The sequence below is a fragment of the Pan troglodytes genome, chromosome 10, assembly GCF_028858775.2.
Source record: "Pan troglodytes isolate AG18354 chromosome 10, NHGRI_mPanTro3-v2.0_pri, whole genome shotgun sequence".
Taxonomy (NCBI): Eukaryota; Metazoa; Chordata; class Mammalia; order Primates; family Hominidae; genus Pan; species Pan troglodytes.
In genome coordinates this window covers 33,283,734-33,305,144 of record NC_072408.2, presented here as the reverse complement: position 1 = coordinate 33,305,144, position 21,411 = coordinate 33,283,734, and the positions used below count along the sequence as shown (strand labels likewise).

The window sequence follows — 21,411 nt, the reverse complement described above, 5'->3', positions numbered from 1 at the left end:
GAGGAAAGAGGGGCCTTCAGCTAGACACTCACTGCTCCTCAGCTATCTTTTCCTCTTCTCTTCCTGACCAGAGCTCCTCTCTGTCACTTCCCACACCTCGGGGTTCTCCCAATGTCAGTTACTCCCACTCCTGTATTTCTGACCTCTCTTTCCACTGGATCTCTGCCCATAGAACAAAACCATGCTAAAGCATTCTGTTTAAAATCAAAGTAAAACCAAAACCAAACAGATGATACTCTCCTAATCCAAACTCCACCTTTGAAATGTCCTTTTTTCTTTCCTAAGAACCTAAGCCTCAGAAATTGATAATAATCTACATTCAGGGTCTATCTACTCCCTCACCTCCCATGGATCCCTCAAACAGAGGTAAATTAACTTCTTGCCTCCCTCTACACCCAACTACTGTCACCTGAGTCAACAAATGGCCCTTTTGTTGCTACATCCCTTGGGCATGCCATCATTCTGATCTCCCAGGCAGCATCTGACTGTCTCCTAACCCTGGCACCAGGGATAAAACTTCTTCTCCTGGTTTCCCTCCTAACTTCCAGGACATTCTCTCTCCAACTTCTCCGTCCCTTCTTTGCTGTTGTGGACTAGGATTCTGTCTCAGTATTCTCCCTGGGTGCTCTCATTCCCTAAATCCTCAGCCACCAAGGTTAGGTTAGGTTAGACCCCTCTCCCTCCATATGTGTTCCCTTAGCCTGGTCCCTCTCTTAATACAGAACTCATCACATTTTATAGTTGATTACTTAACTGTCTGCTTTCCATGCTAGCCTGTAAGCTGGACAAGAACAATGCCTGTCTTGATCAACACTGCAGCCCTACTATTGCACACAGTGCCAGGCCATTGTAGGCAGGGCTATGTAATTTCAGGGTCCAGTGCAAAATAAAAACACAGGGCCCCCTGATAAAATGGAGAATTTCAAGACAGCCACAGCAGAGCATTACACCAAATGTGAAGTCCTTCTGAGAGCAGGGCCCTGGGTGGTGCACAGGTTGCATGCTCACAAAGATAGCCCTGAGTGTATACTCTTAATATTTGCTGAATGGATAAATAGCTCCAACAACGACATACGCTGGTGAGTCCAGACAACCTTTCTAGCCCACATATCTCTGTTGTGCTCAGCCTGGAACAGCCAACTGCCAATGGATATATCCACTTCGATATATTCACTGGCATTTCATACTTAATAAGGTTCAAAATTAATGATCCTGTCCCCAGCCCCCTCCCAAATCTGTCTTCTAGCATTCTCTATCTCCGGGAACCACACAATTTTCCACCTAGTTGCTCGTCCCAGAAGACAGACAGCCATTCTAGACTCCTCCCTTTTTTCACCCCACATGTCCAAATAGGCAGCTAGGCGTGTAGATTTCACCTCCTCAGCAGCACAGGAATCCCTCTCTTTCCTTGATTCCTGCTAGTGCCTTGGTTCTGGTTTCCATCAGAGCTTACCTGCATGACTCAGGAGCTCTCCACTGCTTCCTCAGCCCCTGTTCTGCCCTCCTCTGCCCCGTGCTTCATAGGGTCACAAAGGTGATGTTAAAGCACCGCTCTCATCATGCCACATGTCTTACCGAAAGCCCTGTGATGGCTTCCCAGCTGTTCCAGTTTCCTTTATTATCTGGTTCTTGCCTGTATTTCTTGCTTTAGCCTCACTCTTGCTACTCCCTTCACATGGCTTCTTCCTTCTCATGGTTAGCCCATTTCTCTGAGTCAGCTCAGAACGCCTTCTGTTGTCCTCCTGGCCTACCCTCCATGCCCCTTCTCTGTGACCCCGTGGTGTCTATGCCTAGCTGTACCCTTACCAGTCCTTGCTATGACTGCTGGCTTCCATGGCTGTCTTGAACTACCCCGCGGATATTTTCCAGGCAGAGTCTATGTCGTTGTCTCTGAATCTCCAGTGCTCAGTGCCTGGCACGTGCCAGACGTGCAACAATCGCTTGCTGATGGATAAGTGGCTAAAGAGATGAAGAGGGAGCTGGACTTGAGTGGAGGAACAGAAGAATCCAGAAATGAGGGCCCTACATAAGACTTTTCTTAGTAGCAATATTATATAACTTATAGTCTGAGCCCTTAAAAATCCATACGCCTTTTTGTTGGTTTTGCAAAAAGACGGCAGGCCTAAGAGGACAGTGTTCTGGCTGAGTCGCCACCGAGAGGCTCCTTGAAATACAAAGGGAAACAAGGCAGTGCCTCTCTCCTTAGTGGGCAAGGCAGGGAGGGGGCAGCAATGGTAGCAGCTCACCATGTTTACTTTGTTTTTTAATTTCAAATTCACACACAATGAGGTATCTGCGTTCCATTACAATATGACTGCCAGGGCAAGCCTAGTTTATTACTTTCTTAAATAGATAATTATATCCAAATCCATCTATGTACAGAACATTTTTTCACTTCCGTTTGAACCACCAAGCTCTTCCTTTAAGAGGCATCCATGGATTAAAGATGACAGCATGTTCGACTGCCAACCTTCCCAGTGCCTACATCACGATGCCTCTTCCTATGTGATCCTTGGCTTCCTTTTGATCTTTCTCTCTTTCATCACTCTGATCTTGGGATGAATTTGTCAGAGTGCTGGTCTCCAATCTGGAGTAGGGCAATGAGACGAAAGGGGTTTCAAACGGAACGAAATGCATGTGAAAGCTGACAAACCTCATACTAAACAATCAATAAAGTAGAGAAATGCCTTTAAAGCTACAGTCTGTCATCACAGGACCCCTGTACTTCCTAGCTTCTATTTCATTATTTTATGAGATGCTTTTCCTAAGGAAAAGTAAGAAAAAAACAAAAACCAAACGCCGTGGCTGCGAGGGTGCAGGAGAGCTACGTACACACTCTGACCTTCCTTCTGGGGCCTCAGGCCTGGACTTGTGGATACCACCATGACCAGAATCTGAGTAACATTCCAGAGGTTAAACGAGAAAGTTGCCGGGGTTGAGGTGATTTAATCCATTGGCAATCACCTCCCACCCAATATCCATTCCCATACAGAGGGGATGGGTTTTCAGCATATTATCCAATATTAAGGTTAGCCTTTCCTTTAAAGACTACAGCTGAAATTTATATGACATTAATTCCAGTAAAATCGATGGGGCGTTATTTGCGATATAATGAACAGTAAGGTTTAGGGTGTTCTTATGAGTCAACCGCAAGAATGGGAGAAAAGGAGGTAAAGCAAGGACATTAATAGTTTAAAAAACTCAGGCCGGGCACAGTGGCTCATGTCTGTAATTCCAGCACTTTGGGAGGCCAAGGGGGATGGATCACTTGAGATCAGGAGTTTGAGACAAGCCTGGCCAACATGGTGAAACCCCATCTCTACTAAAAAAATACAAAAGTTAGCTGGGTGTGGTGGCGGGCGCCTGTAGTCACAGCTACTTGGGAGGCTGAGGCAGGAGAACTGCTTGAACCTGGGAAGGGGAGGTTGCAGTGAGCCGAAACTGCACCACTGCACTCCAGCCTAGGCAACAGATTGAGACCCTGTCTCAAAAACAAAAACAAAACTCCCCCTGGTCCCTGCCCCAAATATTAGCTACATGAGAGGATAAAGGTAATTTATTCCTAACCAATGAGAATTTTGAGTTACAGACTAATTCCTAGAAAATCCCGCTACTTCTCTCCTCTAATGTTATATTTTGGAGTTAAAAACACATATCTTTATTCCCCTAGTCTAAATATTAAGTGGTTAAGAGAAACAGGGAGGGTAAAACAGGATGGTCACTTCAAATATTAACTTGATTTTACAATTTTTCTTAAAGGGATCATATTAACTCTTGTTAAATCTCAACTCAGTGTGATGTTCTCAGAGCAGGACTGACATGTGCCAACAGGTATTTAACAAACAAGCAGAAGAAAAAAAGCTGATAAAAAATATGATTAGGCAACTGACAGAAGGAAAAATGCAACGATTAATAAAGATATGAAAAGATGCTCAATCTCACTAGTCCATGAAAATGCACACTAAAGTAAAAGCAATATATAATTCTGCTCATTAGGTTGGGAAACATTAAAAAAATCAACAATATATAGTTTTCATAGAGTAAAAGTCACTTTCATAATGGGAATGGAAATTGTTACACCTTTTACATTGATTACAATTATAATTACATATCCAATGGTTCAGTCATTCCACTTTTGGGAATACATGCTAAAGAAATAAAAGACTCAGTACATAGGATATACATACAATTCAGACTTTTGATGTTATTCATTGGGGCAAAGACTGGAAACAGCCTGAATGTCTATCAAAAGGGGAACTGTTGAATGGATTGGTTTGTATTCTATAAGCCATTATACAGTCATAAAAAAAAAAAAAAAAAAAAAAAGAGGCCAGGCGCTGTGGCTCACACCTGTAATCCCAGCACTTTGGGAGGCCGAGGTGAGTGGATCACTTGAGGTCAGGAGTTCGAGACCAGCCTGGCCAACATGGTGAAAACCTGTCTCTATTCAAAGTATAAAAATTAGCTGGGCGTGGTGGTGGGTGCCTATAATCCCAGCTACTTGGGAGGATGAGGCAGGAGAATTGCTTGAACCCAGGAGGCACAGGTTGCAGTGAGCCGAGGTTGCACCACTGCACTCCAGCCTGGGCAACAGAGTGAGACTCTGTCTCAAAAAAAAAAAAAAGGAGTGAAAGTCTATTTTGTGACCTGGAGTTATCCATGATATAGTAAGTGAGAAAAGTAAACTGCAGAGTAATGGGTGGTACAATCCCATTTTTGTAAAAACAAAAACTATATATAGATATTCCATCTATGTGAGGAGTCTGATTCCATGCCCGAATCCTGTGTGCGATGTTTCAGGCCTGACCACAGGCCATTACAAAGGCTCTGCCCAGCAGGACTCACGGGGGAAGCTGCCCTCTCCACACCGGATGTGGTGCACAGTCCCTGCACTGCAGCCGCCAGGACAGCTGCAGCCCAGGACTCATACCCCACTAGCCTAGGAGTCTCCACTGAGACACTTCTCTGCTCTGACTCAGTCTTCTTGTAGTCCTTCCCCTTCTCTCCCTGGCCCTACAACCCTCGGTCCACAAAATGGCAAAGCCTTTAGTTCAGAGCTCTGGGCAGTGAGACTCCCTCCTGCCAGCGCTGCATGTCATCTGCCAGACCTTCACCTGGTGCCGTCCTATGGGGCAAAATGGAAGAGCACTTTCCTCTTTGCCTCTTGCCAGGACTACTGCAGTAAGAGAAGAAAGGTTTGGTTGTTACTTTCTGTTTGGTTCATTGTCCTAACTGACCACCTCGACACCTAGCAGCTTGATAACATATAATTATGTTTCAATGAGTGGCAAGGAAGTTATGGAAGTGGGAGAGAAAGTTAATTTTTCTTTTTAAAAAATTTTATTATTTTTAATTTTTTAAATTATTATTATTTTCTTTATAGAGACGAGGCCTCACTATGTTGCCTAGGCTCGTCGCGAATGCCTGGGCTCAAGCAATCCTCCCACCTCAGTCTCCCAAAGTGCTGGGATTACAGGCATGAGCCACCGCACCTGGTTAACTTTTCTTTATGTATTTTTGTATTATTTGACTGTTACAGGAAATGTGTGCTCCTTTTGTAAGTTTGAAGAGGAACTGATTTGTCCAGATTTGGCTATGCAGTCACAGAAGACCTAGAGTCTTCCTGAATGCTGATTCATCTTTGTAATGTTACCACCCTTCATGACCCCATGTGCCTCAAGCACCTCTCCATGAAGTTCTTCTACTAGGTGGCCCAACCACATCTCAGAGGCCATTATTTGGAGCTCAGGCACAGCAGCACAACTATCCTGCATCTGTTTCAGGAGCCACTAACTAAGAAGCCAGTGACTGAATCTTCTTAGAAAAATAAGAACTGGTTAAGCCTAAAACTGTCTGTACTTTTCTACATCACTTGTGCTATATGGAAAGGACCCAGAAAAATAGGTTTAGAACTGCCAATCACATTCAAAATAAAAGTATAAGAAGAGGTTCCAAGTGAGGGATTAAATGCATGACTAAAGAATTCATCAGCTCTTTGATTGAAGGTTAGATCTTGTTAATCTTAGCCATATAAAGAAGTCTAGACCAGGCATGACGGCTCACACCTATAATCCCAGCACTTGGGGAAGTCAAGGCAGGAAGATCACTTGAACCCAGGAGTTGGGACCAGCCTAGGCAACATACTGAGACCCTCGTCTCTACAAAAAAATAGAAAAAATTAGCCAGGCGTTGTGGTACATGCCCATAGTCCCAGCTACTCAGAAAGCTTAGATGGGAGAATCACTTGAGCCCAGAAAGTCAAGGCTATGATGAGCTATGATCATGCCACTGCACTCCAGCCTGGGCAACAGAGCAAGATCCTGTCTCAAACAAAAACAAAAACAAAAACAAAGTGTGAACAGGTGTGATCTTCCCCTGCAGCCTGAGCATTCTGTAACAGTCTGATACATATATTTCACTAGGCACCCAAGAACTGACTTGAAACTATGCCCACAGGCTCTGACAGTATACATCCAGGTGTGATTTATTCAGTGGCCATAGGGAAATTTTCAGTGTGTTCCATCAGTAACACTGATAAAGCAAAACCAAACCAAACCACCACTGACAACTCAATTACCATATGCATTGCCTATGGGCTACCTACCACCACGGACTGCCAGAGTTCCAGGCCCAGACAGCCACCCAGGAGTATGGAGGTAGCAGCAGGATGGGAAAGTCACCTCCCCTTCATACATCACTACTAGGAGTAAATGGACTAGGGGATGTCCTTGTTGCGAGGCAGCAAACAGCCAATTACGCTTTCTATTGCCTGGGAGATATCTCCCTTGTTCCGGGGCAAGCAAAACTCAACTTATACTGTTGTGTGGTGTGGTTTCACCCTGCAGAATAAGGAACTTTCCTTCTAGATGGTCTCAGAAATGTTCTCCCTTCACGGATCCCCAACACACAGGGTGCTACTGGGTTTGAATAGTAGAAGCTCATTCACACCCCCTCACTTCTAAATTTCCTAATATGAAATGACATTGCCTCAGTACACTGCAGAGCTACTGTGTCACTGGCTACAGCTATAGAGAAATCTTCAGATTCATGCAAACGAGTAACAAATTCTTTCTTTCCTTTCTTCTTTTTTTGAGACAGGATCTCGTTCTGCTGCCCAGGCTGGAGTGCAGTGGCACGATCGTGGCTCACTGCAGCTCTGGCCTCCTGGGCTCAGGTGATCCTCCCACCTCAGCCTCCTGAGTAGATGGGACCACAGGCATGTGCCACCATGCCTGGTTAATTTTTTTAAAAAGTTTTTTTTTTCTTTTTTTTTTTGAGACGGAGTTTTGCTCTTGTCTCCCAGGCTGGAGTGCAATGGCGCGATCTCGGCTCACTGCAACCTCCGCCTCCCAGGTTGAAGTGATTCTCCTGCCTCAGCCTCCCAAGTAGCTGGGATTACAGGCATGTGTCACCAGGCCTGGCTAATTTTGTATTTTTAGTAGAGACGAGATTTCTCCATGTTGGTCAGGCTGATCTCAAACTCCTGACCTCAGGTGATCCACCCGCCTCGGCCTCCCAAAGTGCTGGGATTATAGGCGTGAGCCACTGTGCCTGGCAATCTTTAAAAATTTTTTAGAGATGGGTACCGGGTTTAAGTGATCCTCACACCTAAGCCTCTGAAAGTGTTGGGATGGCAGGCATGAACCACCATGCCCAATGTAAATTAAGTTTTAAGGGGAAGACAAAGTTTAGAGAATCAAGTAGGGCAAATGTAGGAACACTCTGTTAGCACCTTCTTCATGTAACCCTCAGAAAGCCTAAAAGCCCATGTTCTGCCAGGGTACATTCCAGAGCACACTTCAGCCCTTCTGCCCTCTCAAGGTAAAAACCTTTTGTCTTAAAACCAGACAAAATCCCAAAATTCACAGTCAAGTAATAAACAGGTGCTATGTAAACATGGCATGGAGACAATAGGCATAGAGCTTTTCAGCCTCAGTAGAAAGCTTTGCCCATGTGGCAGAACCCACCAAGTACTCCCTCTGCTCTAGATACACAACAATGACCTATAACATGAGGTGGGAAAGAGAAAGAGAAAAAAATTATACATGCACACACACACAAATATATAGCCAAGCTAAAAAATAAAGGTAGCATCTCTCTGTAGAGTAGAAATGGAAAAGAAATCCAAAATCCCCTAGCTGCTGGACTTGAGAAGCAGGTAATGGTGTCCAGGAGTCCAATTTCTATGGAGTAAAAGGTATTAAAAGTCCTCCAAGTGGCCGGGCGCAGTGGCTCACGCCTGTAATCCCAGCACTTTGGGAAGTCGAGGCAGGAGAATGGCGTGAACCCGGGAGGCGGAGCTTGCAGGGAGCTGAGATTGCGCCACTGTACTCCAGCCTGGGCGACAGAGCGAGACTCCATCTCAAAAAAAAAAAAGAAAAAAAAAAAGTCCTCCAAGTAAGACAAAGGGCAGCGATCAAGCTCACATCTGAAGTCCAATTCCAAACCAAGTCATTTCACTTTGTTATACCTTGGTTTCTTCTCTCCGCAGCAAGGGAACTTGCTGAATGGCAAAGCAAAGTGCTTTGAGGCTCTAGTTTAAAAAAGTCCTGGGAGTGCAGAAATTCATTCCCATCTTTAATTCCTAAGCAATCAGCCAGCCCTGTAGCATGGAATCCACCCACTCATGTAGTTAAATGTGTTTCAATGTAGAACACACACACACACACACACACACACACACGTGTGAGGAAGGACCTGCCATCATCTACCCTTTCTGGGTTGTTAGGTTCTGACAGTTAACCTGAAAGGCTATACTGTGACAGCCAAAGCATGAAATGATAAAGACTGTGGGGCAAAGACTAATTGTCAAGCCCTCCTCCAGCTCAGAAGGTTCATGGCTTTGGAGGAAATTCACATATATGTGAGTAATTGGTGGTAGGAGCCTGTGTGTTGTGGCAGAAACAGCACCGGCACCAGCCTGGGAATCTGTAATTATAGGTGCCAGCTCCACAGTGGGCTGTTAATTGTCTTTAACTCTGGGCCCTGGCATCCTTGCTGATAACAAAAAGGGTCAGAATCAGGTGATTTTACAGGCAACGTTCAGGGTTAGAGTGAAATGCTTCTGAAAAGAGTCTGATACACACTGGGGTAGGAAAATACTGACAAGGACTCCAGTTACTACTTTTCTTCTCAGGAGGTAATAACCACCAAAATTTAGATTCTAAGAAATATAAACCAAACACAGAAGCACCAGGATGGGAGAAGCCACCCTTACTACTTCTCTTAAAACATCACAGACAAGGAACCTACTATTGAGCAAGGCCCCCAATGTAATTTCACTGTTGTCATCAGTCCCCTTGGAACGCAGAGCTACAAACAAAAAGGCATCTCTGACTCTGTTAAGAGTATTCATGGGATGCCCTGATTCCATTACACACTCTTTCAGCTGAAAGTGATTCGAAACGCAACATTAAACTGCACATTTCCAGAATGGAGGAGAAAATCTGGTACAAGGTGACAAAGAGAAACCATTCAGAAAACCCTTTTTGACAGTGTATATCAATTTCAAGGCACAGGGAGGAAACATCCATTTTGTTCAAAAGCATCAGACTTTGTGGATTCTGTTTGGATGCAGCAGAAGTGTTCTTCTCTTTCAAAAGTATTAGAAACGCATTGTTGGGAAAGAAAGCAGGGCAGCTGAGGGACAAGCCAGGGTTACCTTACCATCGTCAGAGGATGGCTACTCTGTAGATGCTAATTAATGTTATCAAAAAATAGCTGAAAGGAAAAAAGCAAGCTTAACAGCCTGGAATCAGTTTGGGTGTATTTCTTGTCATTCAATTTTCAGAATGGAAACTACTAAATAAGTCTGCAAATACGATGATTCATTTAACAAGACCCCAACTATGCAATTAAGCTCCTAAGCAAAAATATTCACAAATGATGGTCAAGGGAAAAATATTTCAGATCTTTAAGTAGCAGCAAAAATAAGTGACCACTCATAGAGCCATAGCTGAGTCCCACGTTCCTTGCTTTCTTCACAACCAGCCCAGTCTGTACTCATACCACCCAGAATAATTTCTCAGTGTCATATTCAGCCACTTTCTGTAGAAACATCTTAGTCTACCATTTTGCTATACCAGCAACACTCATGAAACCCAGTGCGCCAGCGCAAAATTTTCCAGATCAGGTAAATGCCTCAGTCATTAATGAAAGGTTTTCAAGGTGCATATCATTTCTCAAAAAAAAAAAGAGGTCTATGTGTTTGTTTTCTGTTTTTGAATTATAGTCTGCATACCATAAAATATACCCTCTTAAAGTGATACAATTTAGTGTTTTTTGGTACATTCTCAGGGTTGTGCAACCATCACCATTATCCAATTCCAGGACATTTTCAAAATCTGAAAAAGGACTCCCTATACCCTGTACTTTTTAGTAGCCACTCCCCATCTCTCCTTCGTTCTAAGCCCTTGCAAATACTAATCTACTTTGTCTCTATGGATTAATCTATTCTGGACATTTAATATGAATGGCATCATACAATACATGATCTTTATGACTGGTTTCATTTGCTAAACAGATGTTTTCAAGGTTCATCCATGTTACAGCATGCATCAATACTTCATTCCTTCTTGTGGCTAAATAATATTCCATCACATGAACACATTTTGTTTATCCATTCATTAGTTGGCAGACATTTGTGTTTCCATTTTTTTTAAAACAGTGAATAATGCTGCTATGAACATTTGTGTACAAGTTTTTGTGTAAATATATGTTTTCAGTTCTCTTGGGCATATACCCAGGAGTGAAATTATTGAGCCATATGGTAACCTTAACTTTCTGAAGAACTACCAGTTAGCTTTCCAAAGTGACTGTACAATTTTATATTCCCAATTGGTGGGTTTTAGAACTTTCTCTTAAAGGACTCTAGAGTTCAAACTAGATTCAGATCTGAAAATCTCAGTGATTTCTTATTCAGCACCCTTTTAAAGGCACCTTGCTGAAAAAGTTTTGCCTGCATGTTTAGATTTCAATGTGTACATCACACAATGCTTTATTTTTCATCTGCATCAGAGGATATGTTTTCTGCTTCTCTCTAGTGCAGGGTCAATATCTAAAATTCACAATACCATACGGTTCCCCAGCACAAATGTGTACAACCATTTGTTAAGTGCCAAATCAAGCATTTTCTTCCTCATGGCAAGTAGCCAGACTGGGTGAAGGCACCAAAGGCATTTATTTTTCTCTCTACTGCAGTCTATTTATGAGTAGGACGAACTTTTCTCTTCTTTTTAAAGATGACTGTTGACTACAATGGCTCACTATTTGTGTGCCAAGACAGGTAGGACTTGCAGAGCCCAGGAAGCAATTTCTTCACTAATACCCTGCATTGGTCACACCCTTGTTTGATTTGTGTCTGATTCGGACCTCTTTACTTAAAAAACAGCAATGTGACGGAACAACTGAGCAGGGTCCCAAGAAGAGGAGTAAACACAATTCAAGGGGTGGAAAATAGAAGCTTTGAAGAGGCTAAAGGAAAAGTGGTATTTTAGCCTGAGGGAAAGAATGAGGAACAATCTCATCACACTCGCCTTCATGCATTTAAAATGGGTTTATTCAGAGAACAGTGGGTGACCAGTTCTTCATGCTCAGAGTGAAACAAACAGGAGGAAATCACATCAAATCAGTAAAATTCTATGGTTGGAAAAGGGAAAATAATTTCTTGATCTTCACATTATACATCTGACCAAAGCTCATGGATCTCCATCCCTGGAATTCTTTAAAAAGATGTAAAGGAGCTTTGTCTATATTTGCCTGCCAAGAATCTTGAGGCGTCCTTCACTGTAATTTCTTTATGGTGCTATAAATCAGGAACTACGTCTGCTGCATGAGGGCAAAACCAGACCCATAAACAATGAGATCTAGACTGTATAATATACTGAGAATGTCTTGCAGTGTGCACTGTGGAAGTAAACAGGACCTCTTCTTTGCTACATGCTCCTGTTCAAAATAAGTTATATTACTTCATGTGGCAGGGCAGGGAGGCTCATCTGTGGTTCATGGTTAGGTTATATGGGCTAGATGCTGCACACCAGCCCTACCTGTAAGGCCTCTCTGGCTCTGCCTGGTAAGAGTTACCCCGTGTCAGTTCCTTACAAGCAAAGGCCTGGGAAGCCCATCTCTCATTCACTGAACATAACCCATTAAGTTGGGTTTGGGAGCTGGCTGTGGTGAAATGAAAAGTAATCAAAGTTTGCAGTCCAAAGTCAATTTCAAGCTATGAATTAAGTATACTGGGAAAGTGAGTTAGCCACTCTGAGAATCAATTTTCCCCACTTGGTAAATACCACTTTCTTCAGACTAAATGAGTATATGTATGAAGGGACTTTATAGATTATTAGTGATGCTGAATGAATAAATTAAACTCACATATAAGAGTCAGTAGAATAGTAATTTACTTGGAACTTCGTTATTTTTGTGTAATGATAAGTGTCTACAAATGGGATGTTAAGGAATTGTATGAAAGAAAAAAAAATTTTGTGACCTCACTTAGGCTTTAAGAATAAAGTGGTTATCCCACATTTTATCATTAAATAAAAATTTAACATTTTGAAGATTTCTCATTGTCATTTCCATTCATGTGTTCAGATCCCCCCAACATTCCACAGAAAAGAAGGAAGATTGACAGGGGGATTGGGGGCATTCTTGCTTCTCTTGCTCAATAGCTTTGAAACCTCACTCTGTTCATTAATATTAGAGTCTCCTTAACATTTTTCCAAGCAAATCCATAATTTTTAATTTTATTGTGACAAAGAGATACATATAAAGGATTCCCATGCCAAATCCCCTTTTCCTGCAAAAATTCTACTCAACCCATAATTTATCCAAGGCTCTTACAACTGTCCAAGTAAGAAATGAGTCTGAACTATGTCTGTGGAAACAGAAAATTCTTAGAGATAAAATATATAATTTAAAAAAATTATGTGAGAATTAAAGGAGAAGAAAATGCCTGCAAATCTGCTGAGGTTCCCAGCTTGGACAATGAAGGACGATGATGCTATTAACACAGGAGAGACGAGCAGAAGAGTTGGTCTGGAGAAGACATTGCATTTTGGGCATTTGAATTTGGGGCATATGTGTGATGTCAGGTGGAGGGGCTAGTGAAGACACAGTTGGAAATGTGGGAGTGGTGCTCAGGAATGAGGTCAGGGCTAAAAAAGATTTGTGAATAGTCATGTCTATATGGTAGTTAAATTATAAAATTGAAACAAGTGTTCTAGGGAATGCATACAGAAAAAGGGGAGAAAAACAAAGCCGAGAACTGAACTAACATATTAAGTGAAAACACAGAAAAATAGGTCTGTTCTCTCATCTACCTTCTAACCTCAGCTGCCTGGCAAACTCCTCTTCACTGAATAAATCAGTTAATTTAGGTTGGCCTCTACAACATTTCCTATGGAACCCACTTCTGAATGAAAACAGGGGACGACCAAATGAAGATTCCTCATGCTCGAAAGAGTTCAGGAAACACTCTTCTTTGTCACAGGACTTTTCTGAATCTTTAATATACTCACGTGGATTGTTGTTCTCCAAAACCAGGTTCCTTTGTAACAATGCCCAAATCTAACTACAGGATGAACATCTAACATCTTTCCACCTTTCTACCATGTGTGGGTCAGATTCAGGGACGGAAGCATTTGACTGAGCTATAGCTTAGGGATACAGTGGGCTTCACTCTTGCATCCTCACCCCCTACTCTTGAAGCCTTGTTGGATGTAAAATCGGAACTGTTCTGTTCCCTCTTGGAAAAAGGCCATGACAGACCATCTCTCTCTGCTTCCATTTTCTTTTTTGAGATGCACAGGCAGAGGTAAAGAGGCTGAGACTGGTGGGGGCTTGCCTGGGAGAATGCCAGGTTCTCTCCCCCTCTCTCTGGCTTTCTCCATTCTGGTTATTCTCTTAAATAGTTTTCCAGATAAGGGGGATCAGAGTGGGCTCCCACTAACCTCATTTCCACTAGTTCTGCCTTGAAGCTTGGGCTTTCTTGTTCTGATTCTTACTTGATTTTTGTTTTTGCTGCTTCTCTGGAATAACCTTCCCTCATCACCAGGATTAGAAGTATTATTTTCCCTCTCACATTGAGAAGGTGGAGAAAAACCACAGGAAAAACTAAGTCTCCAAAACAGATAAAAATATTACAGAGGAGAATCTTGCTGCAATAAAAGGGATCAAATCCTCTGACTTCAATGGATTATATTTTAGGGCCCCAAAAGTCCTCAAAAATGAGGCTGTCACAGTACTATTAGGGATCTGGAAGGAAGGGCATTGAAGAAGAGATGTGGCTGTGGCCAAATATTAGAGATAGGCAAATCAGGTATAATTTTTTTAACATAGAAGACTATGGATTCTGCACTGTGAGAAGGAGAGAGTTGGTATCCAGTCTTGATAAGATTCTAGAGTAGGCTGAGGACAGTGTAATCCCAGCACTTTAGGAGGCTGAGACGGGAGGATCACTTGAGTGCAGGAGTTCATGACCAACCTGGACAACATGATGAGACCCCGTCTCTAGCAAAAACACAAAATATTAGCCAGGCTTGGTGACACATGCCTGTAGTCCCAATTACTCAGGAGGCTGAGGTGAGAGAATGGTTTGAGCCCAGGAGATAGAGGTTGCAGTGAGCCAAGATCAAGCCACCACTGTACTCCAGCCCAGGTGAGAGACAGACACTGTCCAAAAACAGATTCTAGAGTAGATTATGAAAGGAAGCCTTGTGAGGGCTAGTGAAAGAAAGCAGCAGTCACTGGTGGTCTACCTGGGTACCTTAAGAGAGTAAGTCACCTCATTCCCAATGCTTCTCTCCCAAACCCCTTCCTCGTCCAGCTAAAAGAAATGTTAAGCCATAGTCTTTACTTGGACTTTAGAAATCAATAGTCTTTCATGATCTTTTGGTTGACAGTGAAGAGGAAGGGTTAGCACAAGTAAAAATAAACAAATTAAAAACAGTTGAAATGTAACAAAATGGAAGAGTTTCCATCCATGAGACACTTGTTGTGATTCAGCTCTGTGGCATGGCTGTTGGGAGAGTGAGGGTAGGTTTTAAGGATGTTATCTTTACAAGATGGGTGGCCTTCAGCTCTCTACCACGCAGGTCAATTCAGTTCTGAGAGATGCCACATGTGAACAGGGAAATCACACAAGAACAGGCCAAGGAGCGACCTGGATGATGAGAGGCTCAAGCCAGTGATCGTCTTTGGATGGTAAGAATATCATGTCTTTCTTTTCTTAATCTTATTTTTATATTTAAATTGTACATAAGTAGCTCTCTGCTCCTCCCATCTGACAGACAGCCGCCTCTTCTCTCTCATTGCCAGCTGCATCCCTGAGACACTACGGTGAAGGTGAAGATCAAAGTCAATGGATTTGGTTGTATTGGGTGCCTAGTCACCAGGGCTGTTTTTAACTCTGGTAAAGTGGATATTGTTGCCATGAATGACCCCTTCATTGACCTCAACTACATGGTCTGTGTGTTCCAGTATGATTTTACCTGTGGCAAATTCCATGGCACTGCCAAGGCTGAGAATGGGAAGCTTGTCATCAACGAAAATCCTATCACCATCTTCCAGGAGCGAGATCCCTCCAAAATCAAATGGGGCAATGCTGGTGCTGAGTATATCGTGGAATCCACCGGTGTCTTCACCACCATGGAGAAGGCTGGGGCTCACTTGCAGGGGGGAGCCAAAAGGGTCATCATCTCTGCCCCTTCTGCTGACACCCCCATGTTTGTGATGGGCATGAACCATGAGAAGTAATGACAACAGCCTCAAGATCATCAGCATGCCTCCTGTATCACCAACTGCTTAGTGCCTCTGGCCAAGGTTATCCATGACAACTCCGGTATCGTGGAAGGACTCATGACCACAGTCCATGCCATCACTGCCACCCAGAAGACTGTGGATGGCCCCTCTGGGAAACTGTGGTGTGACAGCCACGGCGCTCTCCAGAACATTATCCCTGCCTCTACTGGTGCTGCTAAGGTTGTGGGCAAGGTCATCCCTGAGCTAAATGGGAAGTTCACTGGCATGGCCTTCTGTGTCCCTACTGCCAATGTGTCAGTTGTGGGCCTGAACTGCTGTCTGGAAAAACTGCCAAATATGATGACATCAAGAAGGTGGTGAAGCAGGCATCCGAGACCCCCTCAAGGGCATCCTGGGCTACACTGAGCACCAGGTTGTCTCCTCTGATTTTAACAGCGACATCCACTCTTCAACCTTCGATGCTGGGGATGGCATTGACCTCAACGACCACTTTGTCAAGCTCATTTCCTGGTATGACAATGAATTTAGCTACAGCAACAGGGTGGTGGACCTCATGGCCCACATGACTTCCAAGGAGTAAGACCCCTGGACTACCAACCCCAGCGAGAGCAAGAGAGGAAGAGAGAGGCCCTCACTGCTGGGAAGTCCCTGCCATACTCAGTCCCCCACAACACTGAGAATCTCCCTTTCTCAAGTTCCCATGTAGACCCCCTGAAAAGTGAGGGGCCTAGAGAGCCCCACCTTGTCATGTGCCATTAATAAAGTCCCCTGCACTCAGCCAAAAAAAAAAAAAAATTGTACATAAGTAACATATACTGCATATGTAATCACAGTTTTTTTAAACAAATGTTTCATGAAGGAAACATGTACATGAACGTATTTTGTATATTTATAAATATACAAAATAAATTCCTGAGGGAGGAGAGTCATCATCCACAAAGAGGTGGTCCAGGCCAGGGAATACTAAGACTCAGGTGAGCTGGTGACATTTGGGAATGTGGTCCTGAAAAGGTGAAGAGTACTTACTGAGAAATACAAGGAAAAAGTAGGGGAGGGGAAAAGAAGGAGGGCACTGAATCTCGGAGGAGCCAATTGAACGGCCGAAGATGACGGCACATGAAAGCCTAAAGAACTGTGGGAGCAGCCTCTATAGCAAGCTGCAGAGATGAGAGGGAAAGAGAAAGCAGGATATCTAACCAGGAACCAGCTGGACCTAGGAAAGCTGACTTGAGAGGCACCTGTGATGTCAGCAAAGATTTAACCAAAGCCAAAGACAGCATCTCCAAGGGCTCAAAGGGGAAAACTCTCCTTCCAGAGTTCACAAGGGACACTCAATGCTATGACTGGTCCAGCTGGAAAATGAGGTTGGGGAAAGGGTGGATGACCAGAAAATGGCACCCCCAATGATGAGACTCTGCAGACAGAAACCCATGGCCAAAGAGGCACTGAGAGGCACTGTTTGGTCCTCGTGAGAAGCCTCAGTGGGTTGGCTTTTATCCCCATACTCCCTCATGCTCTCGTAGGGCTGGGTTATGAATCTGAATTATCTGAGTGTAGACAGTAGGGAACAGGAAAGGAGGAAGAACATCATGGATAAAATCAGGAGTGTGATTTTTGATAGATAAACTGTTTCCTGTTTTTGCTGGGATTAGTTATGCCAAAAGTGGAAACTCAGCTTCCTGAGATACCTCCCATTTCAACACAAGAAATAGGAGAAATATTTATACCATGGCCTACTAAGGCTGAAAAAATCTTCAGGTGTGTAAAAAATATTTTAAGTTCTAGAGAAACTATTATAGTTGCTTAGGGTTTAACTTCTTTCTCAAACTGTAAAATGAAAATAGACCAGTTCACCCTTAGATCACAGGAATGAATAAAATCAATGAAGAGATAAATTCACTAGAAGAAAACACACTCTAGTAAATTCACCAGAAATCTACCATCATAGATCTACTATTTTCACGTGTTTTTCTGGGGGCAAGTTCCAAGTTGTAACGTTGTCTTTACAATAGCATTATTGAAAGGCACTTCCTACCATAACACCACTCCAGAAAACACTCGGAAGCAGCTCTATCATTTAAGACCCATGTTTCTGTGTCCCAATTTCTATGGACTTATCCAAATTTACAATTTCAAATGTTTAGCATCAGTCAGTAAGTCACACACTCCACAGAACAAGAGGCTCTTAGAACACAATTATTATCTTATTCCCATTGGCTGGTCTCATTCACAACCACCTCTCAAAGAAGAAAAGCAGATGGAGGCTTCCCACATGCAACCCTTTATGGCTCCAGCCTGGTGCAATTTAGGAGTGAGGTTTAGAAGGAATTAGAAAGCGCAGTAATAGAGACAGTCATTGTAATTTGAAACATGAATTTGCTGTTCAAAAGGCTAAACCGGAGTGCTTAAAGCTAAGTGCTTAAAACTACCCCAGAACCCTAAAGTAATGTACCATAATTACAATTACTTTCCTTCAATAATAGATTTAAAAAGTTAATACTTTCTTGTGTTTGGCTGGAATCACTCAGTCATCCATTGTAGTTGTGAGATCTCTTTCTTGGAAATCAACATCTTCATTTGGTTTCCACATGAATAATTCTTGGAAGCTACAAAGTCTTTGAAGGGTATTTATTTTTGCCTTGAGGTCTGGTGGCCTCAAAGTTCACATGAACCTCACAGATGCAAACTATCTCAGCATGATTCATCTATGCCTATAGCATTCTCACCAAAGGGAGGTCCCTGCCTGTGTGGGGTTTCCGTATTTATACTGCTTTGTGTGTTTATTTGTAGTTAAAATTGTTTTCACAAGTCAAATAAATTTAAAGATGACCTACAATGCACATGCATGAGAAATTAAGCCAAAACTCAGATTCTTGACTGAATCACTGTTTGTTTTATCTTGGTGGTGGGACATGTGCTTTGCCTAAACTTCAAACTTCTTATCCTTCTGCCTCCATAATTGCAATCATCTCACTCTCCACACTGGCTACATTTTATTTAAACCTTCCAACTGTGGAGAAAAAAAACGGAGCATCTAACCCAAGACAGGTGTCACCTAGACAGGAACTATCTGAGAGCTAAGAGAATTTCTTTTCTCCATGAAATGCTGTGGTGGTTAGTGTCAGGCCTCTGAGCCCAAGCTAAGCCATCATATTCCCTGTGACCTGCACCTATACATCCAGATGGCCTGAAGCAACTAAAGATCCACAAAAGAAGTGAAAATAGCCTTAACTGATGACATTCCACCATTGTGATTTGTTTCTGCCCCACCCTAACTTATCAATGTACTTTGTAATCTCCCCCACCCTTAAGAAGGTTCTTTGTAATTCTCCCCACCCTTGAGAATATACTTTGTGAGATCCACCCCCTGCCCGCAAAACATTGCTCCTAACTCCACTGCCTATCCCAAAACCTATAAGAACTAACGATAATCCACCACCCTTTGCTGACTCTCTTTTTGGACTCAGCCCACCTGCACCCAGGTGAAATAAACAGCCATGTTGCTCACACAAAGCCTGTTTGGTGGTCTCTTCACACGAACACGTGAGACATTTGGTGCCGAAGACTCGGGTAAGTGGGACTCCTTCGGGAGACCAGTCCCCTGTCCTCACCCTCACTCCATGAAGAGATCCACCTATGACATCAGGTCCTCAGACCAACCAGCCCAAGGAACATCTCACTGATTTTAAATCGGGTAAGCGGTCTATTTTTACTCTCTTCTCCAACCTCTCTCACTATCCCTCAACCTCTTTCTCCTTTCAATCTTGGCACCACCCTTCAATCTCTCCCTTCTCTTAAGTTCAATTCCTTTCATTATCTGGTAGAGACAAAGGAGACACATTTTATCCGTGGACCCAAAATTCTGGCACTGGTCATGGACTCGGGAAGACAGCCTTCCCTTGGTGATTAATCATTGCGGGGACGCCTGCCTGATTATTCACCCACGTTTCAGAGGTGTCTGACCACTCGGGGATGCCTGCCTTGGTCTTTCACCCTTAGCAGCAAGCACTGCTTTTCTGGGGGGCAAGCACCCCTGACCCCTTCTCTCCATGTCTCTACCCCTTCTCCACTTTCCTGGGGGGCAAGCACCTCCCACTCCTTTTCCACTTTCCTGGGGGGTAAGCACCTCCCACCCCGTTTCCACTTTCCTGGGGGGCAAGCACCTCCCACCCCGTTTCCACTTTCCTGGGGGGCAAGCACCTCTCACCCCTTCTTCACTTTCCTGGGGGGCAAGCACCCCCCATCCCTTCTCTCCGTGTCTCTACCCTTCTCTTTAAACTTGCCTCCTTCACTATGGGCAACCTTCCACCCTCCATTCTTCCTTCTTCTCCCTTAGCCTGTGTTCTCAAGAACTTAAAACCTCTTCAACTCTAGCCTGACCTAAAATCTAAGCGTCTTATTTTCTTCTGCAATACTATTTGGCCCCAGTACAAACTCAACAATGGTTCTAAATAGCCAGAAAATGGCACTTTTGATTTCTCCATTTTACAAAATCTAGATAATTTTTGTTGAAAAATGGGCAAATGGTCTGAGGTGCCTGATGTCCAGGCATTCTTTCACACATTGGTTCCTCCCTAGTCTCTGCTCCCAGTGAGACTCGTCCCAAATCTTTCTTCTTTCCCTCCCACCTGTCCCTTCAGTCCCAACCCCAAGTGTCACTGAGTCTTGTGAATCTTCCCTTTCTACTAACCCATCTGACCTCTCACCTCCTCCCCAGACTGCTCCTCCTCAGGTCGCTCCCTGCCAGGTTGAATCAGGCTCCAACTCTTCTTCAGCCTTTGCTCCCCCACCCTATAACCCTTCTATTACCTCCCCTCACACCCAGTCTGGTTTACAGTTTCATTCTGCAACTAGCTTTCCCCCACCTGCTCAACAATTTCCTCTTAGAGAGGTGGCTGGAGCTGAAGGCATAGTCAGGGTACATGTGCCTTTTTCTCTATCAGACCTTTCCCAAATCAGCCAGTGTTTAGGCTCTTTCTCATCAGACCCCACTAAATATATACAGGAATTCCAATATCGAACTCTGTCCTACAATTTAACCTGGAGCGACTTAAATGTCATCCTAACAGTTAGGCCAATTCCCAGAATGACTAAAGAAAAATAACTTTTCCTATAAAAGGTGAGAAAATGGCCAAATGACCTAGACTAGCTCTGAAGGGTAAGCACTGAGTCCCAGGTTAAAGATTACACTCTAACCACACACCAGTCATACTCTGCTCTAGGAAAAACCTTAAGTACTTGTGACCTTCTGTCCCTAACTTAGATGTTGTTTACTTTCAGTTTACATACAGTGCAAACACCAGGGTGTACATGATTTTCAAGTCAAAAAAGATAAGGACTAATCCAGAAAGAAGAAGGAATTCTGTTTCATGCAGGCTCCTTGACAGCAGCAAGAGATAACAAAACCACAACACAGGAGGCTTTAGAAAAAAACTAAATAAAAAGCCGTAATCTCAAAGAAGACTACAGCCAACAATAAATATTAATACTATAAAGTAAGGTCCTAAGGACTCCACAGTTACCGAGGAACAAGGGATCAGAAGTTCATATCCATTATTTGGAAGCATTAAGAAATGTTTAGATTATTTTCCATTACTCTGTATTTGAGGAGGAAGGGGAAAAGCTGTTTCAAACCTGTATGCAGAGTGTAAT

The 21,411-nt window shown here is 43.3% G+C and overlaps 1 protein-coding gene and 1 pseudogene across 3 annotated transcripts in view; one reads left to right on the top strand and one right to left on the bottom strand.

Annotated features, from left to right (window-relative positions):
* PPM1H (protein phosphatase, Mg2+/Mn2+ dependent 1H) overlaps window positions 1-21,411 on the bottom strand; it is a 290,362-nt gene that overhangs the window by 95,805 nt on the left and 173,146 nt on the right. The gene's annotated exons all lie outside the window — the stretch shown is intronic.
* On the top strand, window positions 15,355-16,344 carry LOC107967488 (glyceraldehyde-3-phosphate dehydrogenase-like; annotated as a pseudogene).